Below are 18,277 nucleotides of genomic sequence, written 5' to 3'. Positions count from 1 at the left end.
TAATCCAACTTATGCACCGGCCATTAATGAAATGATTACAAAATTTAAAAAGTATTTTTTCCCTATTCCCCAAGTTTATTTAATTTCTACTATATTTAACCCATCTTTAAAATTAAGAGGTGCAAATGGACTTGTTCGTAAAATTTATGAGAATTTAGCAATTCAAGAAAATGAACAACCATCTCTCGAAGAATGCCAAGCAAACATATATTCTTATGTTAGATCAATGTTTGATAAATATAAATCTATGAAAACAACAGGTGGTGAAACTACTCCTTCTACTTCTAAGTCTAGAGTAGAAGTTCTATGGGAAGATATGGATGATATAACAGGTTTTGATTCCTCTATTGATGATGAACTTGATTCTTATCTTAATCAAGGATTGGAAAGTATTAAAGACGAAGAAGGCAACGAATAACTTTTGGCATGGTGGAGGGAGCGTGGCAAGGCTTTTCCAACACTTTCCATAATGACCCGAGATATCCTTGCTATTCAAGCATCATCAGTAGCATCGGAGAGTGCTTTTAGCGCGACAAGATTTCAAATTAGAGATCATAGACATTCATTAGCGGAGGACAACCTAGAGATTTCCGTATTATTCAGAGATTGGATTAATTCAGAAAGAAGAAATCTTGGTTTTGAAAAATTAACCACTAGGGAAGAAGAAGAATACAATGAGATACTTAGCACTGGGAGCGATGACGACATGGAACTCATGGAACATCAATCAACATTGCCAATTCCAGAACAATGTCCGAGAGAAATTATAGATAAGTTACAACGAAGTTATATAGGAGCTTACAAATATTAGTATGATAATTTTTTATTGGCTACTAAGAGGCCTAGTTCAAAGTTCAAAGTTCAAACAGAACCCTTCCTAGAAGGTGGCTGCATAGATTAGGTGCTCTTCAAAAGAATTATATTTGTATGTGAGATTTGAAAGTTCTATTAATAAAATAAAAGGCTCTAAGCGTTGAATTTGTTTTATGAATTCTCTTACACTCGAAATTATATTAAATAAATTATAACTCTATTATATATTTATAATTGCTAGAATATTTTATTACAAGTCTTTTGTTTTAATATTTTATAATTCTTTACTTAGTTTCCTAATTTTTGTTTAATTTTTAAATTTATTGAATAAGTCAAAAAATTAGATGTTGCAAACTTTAAAAACTTAGTCATTGCCAAAAGAATATCCGTTGTCAAACTCAATGCTTAAATATTTTTTTTAAAATGGCACTTAAGGCCCGCGAACTCGTCCCGTCCCATCTCGTTTGTTAGCGGGATGGGATGGGCCTACCGTCCGTCCCGTCCCGTCCCGTTTGTTAGCGGGACGGGATGGGCCTACCGTTTCATCCCGTTTGTCCCGTCCCATTTCGTCCCGTCCCGCCACCGTCCCGGCTAAATGTCATCCCGTCCCGTCCCATCCCGTTAATTTTGTCCCGTCCCGTCCCGTTGGACAGCCATAGGCATATGCATGATATTATAAAAATGAAATGATTCACAGAGCTATGCATACGTACATGTCGAGTCTTTTACTCCATGTTTCTCTCATGTCTATTATTTACTGATTTTCATTCCTTACATACTTGGTACATTATTTGTACTGACGTCCCTTTTTCCTGGGGACACTGCGTTTTATGCCTGCAGGTCCCGATAGACAAATCGAGAGTCCTCTAAGTAGGCTATCAGCTCAACGGAAGATGTTGGTGCGCTCCATTTAGCTCCGGAGTTGCTATTGGTCAGTATGATTAGGATATATGTTGATTGGTATGTCGGGGCTCTGTCCCGACCTTTGTGACATTTATGTATCCTTAGAGGCTTGTAGATATATATTGTGTACGTGAAAGATTGTACGGCCTTATCGGCCTATGTTCAGTGAAATTTTGGTCTTATAGGCCCTATGTCACATGTATAAGTTTTTATGTCAAATTGGGTCGTCTTACATTAAGTATTCCCTTATGTTTATTCTGGTTAGCCATGACGGCCTCTTTGGCCCATTTTCCAATAATAGTACGATAAGAATAATATGTAATGTTGGTACTCGGTTGAGTAAGGCACCGGGTGCCCGTCGCGGCCCATCGGTTTGGGTCGTGACAAAAATGGTATCAGAGCAGTTCTGTCTTAGGGAGTCTACAAGTCGTGTCTAGTAGAGTCTTGTTTATGGGTGTGTTGTGCACCACACTTATAAGTAGGAGGCTATAGGGCATTTAGGATTGTCACTCTTTCTTCTTACTCTAGATCGTGTGATAGAGCTCAGTTGTAAGAACTCAATTTTGTAAACTCTATCTCATTCATAATACAACGATGCCTACATCCAGAAAGACGCTTGGTAAGAGATAGAGCTATGGAAGAGTTGAGTCAGAGGAACTCGATTTTTCATGATGCTTATGATGAGTAAATGTGAGGTCTTCAACAGATCATGTGTGTACTCAGATGTGTAAAACTTCTTGATAAGGATTCCTAAGGCAAAAATGTCTATCCACTCTTATGGTAAAAAGGAATAAGAGAATCAGAAGGTAGATACAAGTTTTAGCAAGTAAAAGAAGCAAGATGAAAAAGGGTACGAGCTACCCAGCTAATGAAGATTATCGCAGAGGAATATAAGCCTTTTGAGTTACCTTCAACAATAACAGATGTATGTACAATTGGCCACACCCATCTCATTTATGCCCTATGAGGGCTAACATAAGTAGTATAAGAGAAGGCAGGATATCATGATCTAACTGGGGTTAGGGTAACCCAAAAATGGTGAATGTATTGTTTGTGTTAGTTGACATTTCCAAAGGATATTGCAAATGTGCTAATAGATCTCCTTGTGAGATGCCCAGATGGTGCACTCTAAAATAGTACAACTAGATATGAGTACTACAAAGATAGGCACTAGAAGCCTGGAAGAGATAATAATATTATCTTAGTGTGACTTCCGTCCCTAGTAAAGAAAGAATGTTAGGCAACCCAAAGAGCCAGTAGATGGATCAAGAGGAGCTAAAAGCAAAAGAATGTCTTGTTCGAGTTTTCAGAATAAAGTGATAGACATAAATGTTAGCGGGGAATAAGAAGAGAGTTAATGAAGCATTATGAGTAAGATGTGATACATGTATGACAACGGTGGATCAAAAAGATGACAGTCTTACAGAATCTATAGTCAAGTGAAGGAAAGGACGAGAGGTGACAGGCCTTGAAACAACAAAATATTATAGGCTATAAAGTCATATCCTCATTTCGAGAAATAAGTTCGTGACTCCAGCGTGACTAACAGAAGGAAAAGTTAGACCCCAAAGTAATAGAAATCAGTATGGGCTAGTGAACAAGATAAACTAAACATGAACTAGGGACTGAGTAATAGTCGGCATCATGAGAATTTCAGAGATTGCGTCCCGGCGATAATAGAATAGACGACAGAAGAATACCCTTTAAAGGTCATTCAGGAAGACGCTTCCCTAAAGCAAGCAAGGTGAGTAAAGTTAAGCTTAAGGGATTGTATGTTCCAGTTACACTAAGTGTCAGCCTCGCGAGTGAGGAATTTCGTTATCCTTGGTACAGAAAGATTACCGCGAGGCGAGTAAGGATCATCGATGATGTGAAAAGATGCCAAAGATGAGAAGGTAAAACATCTATACGTAGATCATCGTAGCACTAAATCTTAGTGCTCCCCTAAAGGGGGAATATGGTGTGATGTGGCATTAAGTCAGAATTAAGTGGTTCTAGTAACTATGGAATGGTAAAGTAAGAATGTGATAAAAATGAGAAAGGGATGAGATTGCACTCATTCAAATCCTACAGATATGCTATGATTCCAGAATATTATGCAAGCACAACGTCAAGGAGAGGAAGTAAGGGTTCCTACCTGAGATGTTATTGATAGATAAGGAACCAGTACGAGACGTAAGTTAAGACAAAGGAAATAACCGAAGAAAGATTACGCGGAATATTGATATGAGAATGGGCCAACGAGCAGTTAGTAATTAATTTAGGAAGAGTCTAGTTATGTCTAGACAAGAGGTGACAGAAAAATCAATAGATCGTGCAAGATAAACATAGTGAACCCCAACATGGGAATTCAGTCTCGCAGATATCATATCGTTATCCTTGAGATATATTCAGATAGTTAGCTAAAGGTAAATAAAAGAGAATTCCACTAGGAAGACAGTCAAAACTTTAGTTTAGGAGCAACCCTACAAGCACAAGAGCATGGAAATAAGTAACTACGGATAATTATAGGCAACGAAGAACATCAAAAATTCCGTCAAGTATACGATGTAATAAGCTCGCAGCTTTACAAGAGTCAGAGAGCCTTCCCTAAGTACTACAACGAAAGACTAGCTGAGGAAATAATGGAGAAGGCTTCAACCTAAGCACAGTGACCTAAAGAGGAAATGGTCAGGTAAAAACAGTCTCACTACAACATTGTATGCACTCCATAAGAAAGTGGCACCTACCGTGGCTAATGAACTGGAAGTAAAAAATCAAAAGTAGGATTCGAGATCATATGAGTTGCACGAAAACTACGGCATGCGTGGGAACTAAAATAAGCTAAGTATGCACGCAACAATGGGGAAGAAAGACCAAGAAAAGTAATTGCCTACGTTTAAAGAAAGTTGAGAAGGAAAAAAAGGAATTATCCGATCAATGATCCAGAGCTAGTTATGTTATGAACGCACTTAAGATTTCAGAGTATTATCCATGCAACATATATATTGACATTCATACAGTCGTAGAAGACTCTGGTATAAATTAAAAGAAAGAATTGAGCCCAGGGCATAGACAAAGGATTGAATTGTTAGAAGATTATATCATGGATATTCCATAGCGTCCATGAAAGGCTAAAGTAATAACTAATACCAGGAGCCGCAGATCGGAAGATAGCTTAAGCCTACATAAAGGTTGATCAAAGCAACTAAAGAGTTACATCAACTAAGTAAATCAGGAGTTTGATTATTGGACCTAGAAAAGTGTTGACATCGTGATTGAGAACATTGTAGAATCACTCTTAATATGAGAGATACAAGAGAGACAATGCAGTAGCCATATTTTATAACGGCTCTACAATAAATCCAGTTAGAAGAGTACCAGCCTCATAATAAGTCAGTATGAAGCTCTCACCGAATCATGTAAAGAGGTGCAAGTATTATAATAGAAGCTCAAGTTATGAATGCGAATTATACCTATGTGGAAGGGAGGTCATGAAAGAGATAGAAGATGTGATGCGAGACTTTAAGGTAAGTAAGGTAAAGGTGAACAACTTACGAGATACTCAAATACAGAGGGTTGTGAATAGCCCATACTTCGGATAGAAGGCTAGAAGCGCGAGGATTCAATATCCAGGAATGATAGCGGCATCGTCAGTGGCATATCTTCCAGCCTATAATTTTTAGGTATTGAGAGGTCTAGTTAAGAGAGTAAAAGAAGAGTTAGAGACGATGTGATGTCTCACTTGATGTTCCAGAAAAGCATAAGAAAATCGGTCGCAAGCTAAAGTATGATAGAACGACAAGGTTTTAGAAAGACATGAGTAAGGATAAGAAAGGCCAAGTGAGAAGGTGAGGAAATGAATAAAGTCCTCGGGATTAAGCCCGTGAAAATAAGGGAGCTGATGGTTTCTCTAAGTTATAGAAAGCTCAGTATAGCCTGAATGAACTCAAAGGAGTCTAAGCCTAGTAGCATTTAGAAGATATGGAATGATGCCCTAGTAGTAGAATGATGGTGTAATTGTGATAGATGAAGGATAATATTTGGGCCTTCGATTGAGTAATGATTTCATGAATTATACAAGGTTAAAATACCCACGTAAGGTAAACCACATTGGGATGCTATGAAAATTGGTTATGGAAGTATAGTATCGTATCATCCCCATGTGGATCAGGAAAATCACTTCAAATGTTCCACGATGCAAGGGGCAAAGTATTACGTAAGAAGTTTCAAGTTATCAATGGTATATTGTAGATCAATATTGAGGTGAATCAACAGTGGATGGACAAAAGTCACAAAGTATGAGATGAGATTAGGTCGTCATTCTTAAGATAAACAGTAATGAGAAAGCATTAAAGGACTTAGATTTATGCATATAGGATAAGCAACGAGAGTAACCTGGAGTTTTGTAGCAGACCTCAGTAACGATAAATTGAAGTAAGAGTTATGGTATAGTATGACCTACCTAGATGCAGTAAAGTCATATGAATGGATAACCGGGTCTATGAAATAAGATATAGCAATATTCATAAGTTCAACAAAGTACCGAGCAGATAACTTTAGTGTACTTATAGATGCCCAAAGGGACATCTTATCAAGCTCTGTATATTCATACAAAGTGAGGCCTAGAGATTGGCAAAAAAAAACTGGAGGAAAAAGGAGAGAAGAGTCGCATAGGCGCACATACAAGGAAAACATCGTACATGCTGCATGATGGAAGGTAGCAAGAGTTAAGAGATTGAAAGAATTCCGACCACAAGTCGTGGTGTGAGAAAGAGGCCTAAAGGGGTGGAATGCCCTGGCCTTTGGATTTATTCACAGAATAGTTGCCTAGATGGCAAGGAGAGTACTAAAGTATTAGCAAGAGCTATAGGTTATGATAATGACAAGTGCACCAATCAACATTCGAGGACGAATGTTCCAAAGGGGGGAATGATGTTAAACCCCACGTTTCCGTACATTGAAGTACGCTATAAGTAAATTTATGTAAGTTCGGGAACGAGATTATTTTGGAATTATAAGTATTACGTTATTTCAAACAAGTGATAAGTAAATTCGTGAAGGTGAGAGGGTAAGCAAATCGAAAAAGATGAATTTCGTCGAAGTTTGACATTTTGGGATAAAATACGGCCCGAGCTAAAATACCTGGTATTTATGGACTAGAGCCATAAAAGGTACATCATGGCCATAATAGTAAGGTGTAAAAAGTGTATTAAAAGTGAGTATCATTTAAGTAAATTGAGATAATTCTTAATTACGTGGATAATCGGATAATTAATGATTTTTGGTGGGAGATTAATTAAGTAATTATAAAATTTTGGATAAGTTTGACCCCCCTTAATGTGGAAGCCCATGTAGTGACTCTTAGTCATTAAAAATAGGTGGCAAATAGGGGCTTTAGGCCAAAGCTTAGTCATCCTAATAATCTTAAAAGCCTTTCTTACATTATGTAGTAAGATAGATTGGCTTAGTAACGTATTTCTCAAATAAGACATTTTCATACATAAAAGATCAGAGGTTATGGTGCTAAGTAATGGTGGAAAAGCTTCAGCAAACTCTTTCATAAAAGATTAGATGTTGGCAACGTGGTTTTGCTACAAAAATCATACGAGACTACGTAATGTTATAGCAACGGGATTTTGTAATTCTAAAGGAGTACAGTATAATCTTTCTCAAGAATATCATACAGATCTTTTCCTACTTCGATCTGCCGTTACGTGTTGTCGCAATTGACGTGTGTTAGAGGGATTGTCAAGAGAATCGGTATAGGTATGTTAAGGCTATCCCTTCTTTCTTGTTGGCATGATCCAAATAATACAAATGAAATGAGCAAAATACGCAACTTTCATAAATGACTCTATTCAAGAAATACTAGGGGTGTCTATATTCCTGATTCCCCATGTGAATTATTATTATATCTTCTGTTCATGGGTCTCAGAAAAAAATTACGTATTTGATAAAGTTTATCCGATAGGCATATTATTTTTATGACATTCTAAGAAATCTTATTAACATATTTCTTATGCATTTCATGAATTTATACATATACATTGACCCATGACCAGATGGCGTTATATACGCGTATATTATATGTATATGGGATTTGGGAAAAGGTTACGACATTATATATGCACCACCACCTGATCAGCTGGTATACGTTTATGAATTACCCACAGTGGCCGAGATGATATGATGGGATGCCCTCAGAGGCTTGATGATGTTATGAACACATATACCTATGCATGGTATGACATTTATAGGTATATGCATGATATTATAAAAATAAAATGATTCACATAGCTATGCAGACGTACATGTCGAGTCTTTTACTCCATGTTTCTCTCATGTCTATTATTTACCGATTTTCATTCCTTACATACTCGGTACATTATTTGTACTGACGTCTCTTTTGCCTGGGGACACTGTGTTTCATGCCCGCAGGTCCCGATAGACAGGTCGAGAGTCCTCTAAGTAGGCTATTAGCTCAGCGGAAGATGTTGGTGCACTCCATTTTGCTCCGGAGTTACTATTGGTCAGTATGATTAGGATATGTGTTGATTGGTATGGCGGGGCTCTGTCCCGACCTTTGTGACATTTATGTATCTTTAGAGGCTTGTAGGTATATATCGTGTACGTGAAAGATTGTACGGCCTTATCGGCCTATGTTCAGTGAAATTTTGGTCTTATAGCCCCTATGTCACATGTATAAGTTTTTATGTCAGATTGGGTTGTCTTACATTGAGTATTCCCTTATGTTTATTCTGGTTAGCCATGACGGCCCGTTTGGCCCATTTGCCAATGACAGTACGATAAGAATAATATGTAACATTGGTACTCGGTTGAGTAAGGCACCGGGTACCTGTCGCGACCCATCTTTTTAAAAATATCGGCTTGCCTAGTACCACGATAGGCGCCATCATGACAGGTTAGGATTTTGGGTCGTGATACTTCTACTCTAGCCTTAGAAGTAGTAGGAGCATTTTCACCACCTGTTGTTGCCATAGATTTATAACTATCAAATATTGATTAGAATAAAGAAATTTAGTTTCCGGAATCAACAAATTCGCACGACAGAATACAAGAAAGTGAAATTTTTCTAAGGATTCGGCAGCCCCTCAAAGATAAGTACAGACGTCTCTGTACCGATCCGTAAGACTCTACTAAACCTGCTCATAACTCGTGAGACCTATGTAACCTAGGCTCTGATACCAACTTGTCACGACCCAAAATCCTAACATGTCATGATGATGCCTATCGTGGTACAAGGCAAGCCGACATTACGGAATAATCCCAACACTTTTAATAGGGAAACGGATTAAAGCACTTTAAATAACCAAGATTCTCATAAACAGGGATAATAACCCGAACTCAACGTGGAATTTCCCAACTATTGGGGTGTCACAGAGTACATGAGCATCTATACATCACAAGTCTGGAAAACACGATCTATAATAGTCTGAGACTAAATATAATAAGAAAGAAGATAGAGAAGGAGAGACAAGGTCTGCGAAACACTGGCAGCTACCTCAGAATCTCCGAAAAATCAACTGCACGAAGAAATCAACACCCACTGTGTCCGAGAACACCTGGATCTGCACACGAAGTGCAGGGTGTAGTATGAGTACAACTAACTCAGTAAGTAGCAATATTAAATAAAGAACTGAAATTAGTGACGAGCTTCACAGCTAAGTCCAATTACAGTAATTTCCAACATAAGAAGGTAGGCATGCTTTCAAGCTCAATATTTAAGACCCAAACAGTAATTTCATATCAAGTTCAAATGAAACAAAAGATAATATCTCTCAGAAATTTCCCAAACAATGATATATGACAGCTGAAATGCAAAAATAATGAAATCAATGCATCCTCTCAGAGCAACAGTCACTCAGTCCTCCCATTCACTCCAACCTCACAATCAGTCTTTCCTCACAGTCACTCATTCCTCTCAATCACTCAGCACTCGGCACTCGCACTCAGTAGGTACTTGCGCTCACTGGGGTGTGTATAGACTCCGGAGGGGCTCGTTCAGCCCAAGCGCTATAACAAACCAATCATGGCATAAATCAATGTAACATGCTGCGGTGTGCAACCTGATCCCATAAATATCCTCACAATCAGGCCCTCGGCCTCACTCATTCATCAACCTCTCCAGTCTCTCCGTCTCTCAGAAATCATGATAAGCAGCCCAAACAGAGAGGATATGATGCATCAATAATGAACAATAGAGACTGAGAGATAATATGCAAGTAAAACCATGACTTAGTATAGAATAGTAATTTAACAGATAATTCAACATGTACACGGCCTTTGTGGGTCCCAACAGTGTCAACACATGGTTTATACAAGACTTATAGTTCAATTTCTCTAATACGTGGAAAAATGCACGGATAAGAACAGATTATTCAACTACACAGTTTCATGGAATTGACCAAGTCACAATTCCTACAGTGCACGCCCACACACCCGTCACCTAGTATGTGCCTCACCTTAAAACCAATCACATAATACATAATCTGTGGTTTCATACACTCAGGACCAAATTTAGAATTGTTACTTACTTCAAACCGTGTAATTTTTTATCCTTCTATGCCTTTGCCTCGCGAATCGGCCTCCGAACGCCTGGAATCTAGTCACAATTAATTTGATTCAGTCAATACAAATTATGGGAATTAATTCCATATGAAAGTACTAATTTTCCAACAAAAATCTAAAATTGTGCTCAAAAATCGCATGTGGGGCCCATGTCTCAGAACCAGACAAAAGTTGCAAAATATGAACGCCCATTCAACCACGAGTCCAACCATACCAAATTTATCATATTCCGACATCAACTCGGCCTCCAAATCTTAATTTCTTATTTTGTAATTCCTAGGCCCAAATCCTCTAATTTCATTTCAAATACACGTAATCTAGTTGAAATACTCAATGATAATCCAATATTATTGACTAGCAATGATCACAAGTGACTTACCTCAAGTTTTCCATGAATTCCCTCTGAAAATTGCCCCAAAACTGTGCTTGAAAGTCCAAAAATGGCAAAACTCGGAACCCCTTCAAAATGTATACTGCCCAGGGGTTCCGCACCTGCGACTTACTTAGCCGCTTCTGCGGTCTCGCAGGTGTGAGAAATCAACCGCTTCTGCGGTTTGCCAAGGCTGGCCTCCTTTCACTTCTGCGATCGCCTTCCCGCTTTTGCGGGCTTGCTTCTGTGAGGAGAAAGTCGCCTCTGTGGCTTTTGCGCTTCTGCGATCGCAGAGTCGCAGATGCGACGCCGCTTCTGCGGACCATCGCTTCTGCGACCTCTGCCTCAACCCACGCCTGGTCTCTTCTGCGATGAAGAACACGCTTCTGCAAGGTCGCACCTGCGAGCCAATTTCCGCAGGTGCGATTGCATCAGATGGCAGCAGGTTTCCAATTTTTGTTCTAAGTCCGAATTTGATCCGTTAACCACCCGAAACTCACCCGAGACCCTCGGGACCTCAACCAAATACAGCAACAGGTCCTGAAACATCATACGAACTTAGTCAAAGACTTAAATCACATCAAATAACGCTAAAACCATGAATCATACCCCAATTCAAGCTTAATGAAACTAAGAACTTTCGACTTCTACATTCGATGCCGTAACCTATCAAATCAAGTCCGATTGACCTCAAATTTTGCACACAAGTCATAAATGATATAACGGGCCTATTTCAATTTCTAGAATCGGATTCCAACCCCGATATCAAAAAGTCAACTCCCCGGTCAAATTTCTAAACTTAAATTTCTATTGTTTTAGCCATTTCAAGCCTAATTTAACTACGGACTTCCAAATAATTTTTCGGACATGCTCCTAAGTCAAAAATCACCATACAGAGCTATTGGAATTATTAAAATTCTATCTTTGGGTCGTTTACACATAAGTCAACATCTGATCAACCTTTTCAACCTACGTTTTAAACCTAGGAACTAAGTGTCCCAATTCATTCCAAAACCTCATCGGACCCAAACCAATTACCTCGGCAAGTCAAATAACAACAGTAAAGCACAATTTTAGCAGTAAATGGGGAAACGGGGTTGTAATATTCAAAATGATCGGCCGGATCGTTACAAGAAACTACATAGCTAAAATCGAAATCTCAATATTTAGCCATGTACGCACTCATCACCTTGCGTACACGGCCTTCACATATCACAAATTATCACTACAATACCAAATCCTACGGGAAATTCCCTCACACAAGGTTAGACAAGTCACTTACCTCAAACCACGCTAAATTAATCAACTAGAGGGCCTTTCCCTCGATTTTCCGACTCCAAACGGCTCGAATCTAGCCAAAATAATTACATACTATAAATATAACTATAGGAAACTAATTTAAATAATGAAATCATGATCTTAGCAAAGAATTGGAAAATCGTCCCAAAAAGTCATCCCAGACCCGCGTCTCGGAACCCGACCAAAATTTTAAAATCCGAATACCCATTCGATATCGAGTCCAACCATACAAGAATTACTCAAATCCGACCTCAATTCGCCTTTCAAAACTCAAACATTTAACCTAAGAACTTCTACACTTTTCCCCCAATTTTTCCTCCCCAAATCTCTAATTACATGACGAAATCAATGATAGATTAGTGGAATTTAAACAAAAATGAGTTAAGAACTCTTACCCCAACAATCCCTCTGAAAATCACTCAAAAATTCACCTTAAACCGAGCTCTCAAAGTCCAAATTGTGAAATAAGAAAATAAACCCTTGTTTTGAAATTTAAGTTCTGCCCAGGTATAAATCCTTCTTCGCAATCGCGGGAACAGCTTCGTGATCGCGAAGCACAAAATCACAGGCTGCCAAATTAACACTACGCAATCGCGGAATACCACGCACGAACACAAAACACTGCCTCATCAAGCTACGCGATCGCAGAACACACCACGCGACCACGATGAACAAACGCGCGTGAACCTGCAGCCCCCAAATCCTTCTACGCGATCGCGTCTGCCTTCACGTGTTCGCGATTAACTGGAACCCAGCCTTCCGCGATCCGAAATGCGCCGAACATGGTCCGAATTACACTCGAGGCCTACAGGACCTCAACCAAACATACCAATAAGTCCTAAAATACTATACGAACTTAGTCGAGGCCTTAAATCATATCCAACAATATCAAAAACATGAATCACGCCCCAATTCAAGCCTAAGGAACTTATAAACCTTTAACTTCTACATTCGATGTCGAACCCTATCAAATTAAGTCTGATTGACCTCACATTTTGCACACAAGTCATAATTGACATTACAGACCTATTCCAACTTCCAGAATCATAGTTCGACCCCGATATCAAAAAGTCCACTCCAGATCAAACTTCCCAAAACCTTCCAACTTTCCAACTTTCGCCAATTAACGCCAAAATGACCTACGGACCTCCAAATCAACGTCCGGACATGCTCCTACGAAGCTATTGGAACCGTCAAAACTCCATTCTGTAGTCGTCTTCACACAAGTCCAAGTACGGTCGACTTCTACGACTTAAACTCCTATTTTAGGGACCATGTGTCCCATTTCACTCTGAAACTCACCCAAAACCAAAACCAAACATCCCGGCAAGTCACGTAACCACAGTATAACACAGAGAAGGAAATAAATAGGGTATTGAGGCTAATACACTCAAAATGGTGGTCGGGTCATTACATCCTCCCCCTCTTAAAACGAACATTCGTCCTCGAACGTGTATAGAGACATACCTGAAGTGGTGAAAAGATGAGGATATCGGATACCTATATCATGCTCAGTTTTCCAAGTCGCCTCCTCGACTGGCTGACCCCTCCACTGAACCTTCACTGAAGCAATGTTCTTTGACCTCAACTTTCGGACCTGCCTGTCCAAAATGGCCACCGGCTCCTCAACATAAGATAGATCCTTGTCCAACTGGACTGAGCTAAAGTCTAACACATGAGACGGATCGCCGTGATACTTCCGGAGCATAGAAACATGGAAAACTAGATGAACTGCAACTAGACTAGGTGGTAGTGCGAGTGTGTAGGCCACCTCTCCAACCCTCTCAAGAATTTGAAAAGGTTCGATATACCTAGGACTCAACTTGTCCTTCTTCGCGAACCCCATAACACCCATCATGGGCGAAACCTGGAGCAAGACCCGCTTTCCAACCATGAATGCCACGTCGCGAACCTTCCGATCCGCATAACTCTTCTGTCTTGATTGGGCTGTACGAAGTCGATCTTGAATTAATTTAACCTTTTCCAAAGTATCCTAAACCAAGTCTGTACCCAATAGCCTAGACTCACCCGGCTCAAACCAACCTACCAGAGACCGACACCGTCTACCATACAAAGCCTCATACGGGGCCATCTGAATGTCGACTGGTAACTGTTGTTGTAAGAAAACTCCGCAAGTGGCAAGAACTGATCCCAAGAACTCCAAAACTCCATCACACACACACGAAGCATATCCCCCAATATCTAAATAGTGAGCTAGGACTGTCCGTCCATCTGAGGGTGAAATGCTATACTCAACTCCACCCGCGTGCCCAACTCATACTGCACAGCCCTCCAGAACCGCGATGTAAACTGTGTACCCCGGTCAAAGATAATAGATACTGGCACGCCATGAAGCCTGACAATCTCGCGAATATAAACCTGAGCCAGCTGCTCTGAAGTGTAAGTAGTCACCACTGGAATAAAATGAGCTGACTTGGTCAATCTATCCACAATCACCCAAATTGCATCGAACTTCCTCTGAGTCCGTGGGAGCCCAACAACAAAATCTATAGTGATCCACTCCCATTTCCACTCTGGGATCTCTAACCTCTGAAGCAATCCACCTGGCCATTGATGCTCATACTTCACCTGCTGACAGTTTAGGCATCGAGCTATATATTCCACTATGTCCTTCTTCATTCTCCTCCACCAGTAATGCTGCCTCAAGTCCTGATATATCTTCGCGGCACCTAAATGAATGGAGTACCGCGAACTGTGAGCCTCCTGGAGAATCAACTCACACAAACCATCTACATTTGGCACACATAGCTTGCCCTGCATCCGCAATACACCGTCATCTCCGATAGTGACCACCTTAGCATCGTCGTGCTGAACTATGTCCTTGAGGACAAGCAGATGGGGGTCGTCATACTGACGCTCTCTGATACGATCATAAAGAGAAGACCAAGAAACCACACAAGCCAAAACTCAGCTCGGCTCAGAAACATCCAATCTAACAAACTGGTTGGCCAAGTCCTGAACATCCAAGGCTAATGGCCTCTCTGCTACCGGTAGATATGCTAAGCTACCCAAACTCTCCGCCTTGCGACTCAAGGCATCGGCCACCACATTGGCCTTACCGAGATGATATAGAATGGTGATATCATAGTCCTTAAGCAACTCTAACCACCTCCGCTGCCGCAAGTTAAGATCCTTCTGTTTGAACAGATAGACTCCGGTGGTCAGTGTAGACCTCACAAGGGACACCGTACAAATAGTGCCGCCAGATCTTCAAGGCATGAACAATAGCTGCTAACTCGAGGTCTTGGACATGATAGTTCTTCTCATGCACCTTCAGCTATCTAGACGCGTAGACAATCACCCTACCATCCTTCATCAACACCACGCCGAGACTAATACACGATGTATCACAGTCAACAGTATAAGACCCTGAACTCGAAGGCAACACCAACACTGGGGTTGTGGTCAAAGATGTCTTGAGCTTTTGAAAGCTCTCCTCACACTCCTCGGTCCACCTAAACAGAGCAACCTTCTAGGTCAATCTGGTCATAGGTGCCGCAATAAACGAGAAACCCTCTACAAATCGACGGTAATACCTATAGGTGTTAACCGGACGGGCTGGTCCGGGTTGGACACGAAAATTAACAGCTTGTCCGGTTATTATTACGGGTTGGTTAGTGGGCTGGATAAACGGGCTGGTAACGGGTTGGGAAATTTTGGTCTAATTAAGATCCATCCCGGGTTCGGGCTTAACGAGTCCAGACCGAGCCGGGTTACTTATTATTATTTTTTTTAGTATATTTTTATTTTTCTTATTCAATGTTATTGATACTTAAGTATTTGCAAACTTTTAAGTCTTAGAATTAAAGTTTAAAGTTTTAAATTTCAAATTTGAATTTTAAAATTTGAAATTTGAAATTTGAAAGTAACTGGCTACAAAAAATTATTTAATAAGACCAATAGGCAATATGTAAGGATCAAACTTCGAAGGCTTTCATTTTATATTTTCATTGAATAATAAATAATACTTCAAATTAATTTGCAAGTTCAATTTTGATTTTTTTATTTTTGAACTTGCAAATTAAAAGTTTACAACAATTATAAAAAATAAGAAAGAGTAAATCACATGCTTTACATCATTTTTGTAAGTTCATCCAGGTCAACATAAGGTTCTTGGTTTCCGACATTGCTTGAATCGGAATCATAAACCATTATATCTCTAATTTCTTGGTCCTCCGTTTTATCTACCTCTTCACGCCCTTGATTTCGCCGGTCTGATCTTATCCAATCTCTGAAGTACACTAGAATTTCCAAAGCGTTGTTGCCCAATGAATGATGGGTATCTCCTAGTTGCTGCCTTGATTGGCTAAATGCGTTCTCTGATGCGACTGTTGAAATTGGCACATTTAGCACGTCTCGAGCCATGGCCGAAAGAATAGGAAATTGATTTGAGTTGCTCCTCTACCAACCCAGCGGTAGGAATTCCTTTGTGCGGGTTTCTGGTGACTTTTGCAAGTAGAATTGGAGTTCATCAATATTCCTGCTACTGGTTTGTTGATGCTCTCTTAGTGTAGACCAAATCAAATAATCTTCAACACCATCATTAAACTCCAAAGCACCGGTCCCGGATGTTGAAACTGGACTTGAAGGAATATTTGCATCTACAGCAGCAGAAACATCAACAATGTTAGCATAATAATTATATAAAGTTTGTAAATCTTTGTGTAGATTAGAAATACAAGTTTCAATATCAGGGATTTCAGTTGGTCCAATATCCATATAAACATATAAAGCAGTGATTATTTGGCGACAAGTGGTCATTTTGATAGAAGGATTTAAAATAGCACCAATTAGGTAAATAGGGGAAATTGGGTAGAAATATTTCTTAAATTTATCTAGCATAGATTCAACAACAGAAGTATATCCTTCTTTCTTCTTCAAATTATGGAGTAAAAGAGAAATTTCAGCAATATGAACTAAACCATTTGCAATAGTAGGATAATAAGCTCCAGAAAACTCAAGTGTAGCCACATAAAAGTTTTGTAAAAATTTTACATCATCTTCAATGACATCCCAAATTCTAGATGTTAACAAATGGTTAGAATCGGTACAATGAGAATTAGCAACTTCATTTATAGGCAGTTTATATTTATAACAACATCTTAAGAATAAATAAGTATAATTCCACTTAGTAACTATTTTTTTAGGCATGAGTCTTGGTTTTAGTCCATATTGTACACATTTTTTTTAAATGCATTTAATCTAGCACTTCTATTATTTCCTTGAATTACACCAACAACTCTTCTAACTAAAGAGATCTCATCTCTAAATAATTCAAGTCCACTCTTCACGATTAAATTATAAATATGACATGCACGCCTAACATGAAATATTTCAGGAAGTGGTGGGAGTAGATGCAATTTTAATATTGCAATAGCAACATTGTTGAGAGAGAATTAGATTAGTAAGAGAGCAAATTATGAGAAAAAAATAAGGAAGAAGTGGGGCTATTTATAGTTTTTAAAAGGTTAAAATTATAAATTATCAATTATTAGGGGTGGGGGGCTATTTTCTTAAGGGGTAAGCCGAAATGGCCATTTTTGCAAAAAATGGCCATTGCCCAACGGCCATTTTTGAATTTGATCATTGGCAACAGTCAAAAAATTAAAAAAGAATTTACAACGGTAACCGGGCTGGACTTTGGATCCACCTTGATCCCCTCACTCGACACTACATGACCCAAAAATGCCACCGAATCAAGCTAGAATTCACACTTTGAAAATTTTACATACAACTTCTTTTCTGTCAAGGTCTGAAGCACAGTCCTCAGGTGTTGCTCATGATCCTCCCGGCTCCGGGAGTACACCAGAATGTCGTCAATAAACACAATGATGAATGAGTCAAGATAGGGATCAAATACACTGTTCATCAAGTGCATGAATGATATTGGAGTGTTGGTCAGCCGAAAAGACATCACAAGGAACTCGTAATGTCCATACCGAGTCCTGAACGCAGTCTTTGGGATATCTGGCTCCCGAATCTTCAACTGATGATAGCCTGAACACAAGTCAATCTTAGAGAACACTCTGACACCCTGTAGCTGATCAAATAGGTCATTAATACGTGGCAATGGATACCTGTTCTTCACTGTAACATTGTTGAACTGGCGATAATCAATACACATGCGCATAGAACCATTCTTTTGCTTTACAAACAAGACTAGAGCACCCCCAAGGTGACACCCTGTCAGGCGGCATGCTCGGAAGATCCGCCAGAAATGCATCTGAATAATCCCTCACTACCATAACTGACTCCACGGTAGGAGTATCAACACTGACATCCCTCACGAAAGCTAAAAAA

This window comes from Nicotiana tabacum, chromosome 24 (assembly GCF_000715075.1).
Source record: "Nicotiana tabacum cultivar K326 chromosome 24, ASM71507v2, whole genome shotgun sequence".
Lineage (NCBI taxonomy): Eukaryota > Viridiplantae > Streptophyta > Magnoliopsida > Solanales > Solanaceae > Nicotiana > Nicotiana tabacum.
Note: the sequence above shows the minus strand (reverse complement) of the source record.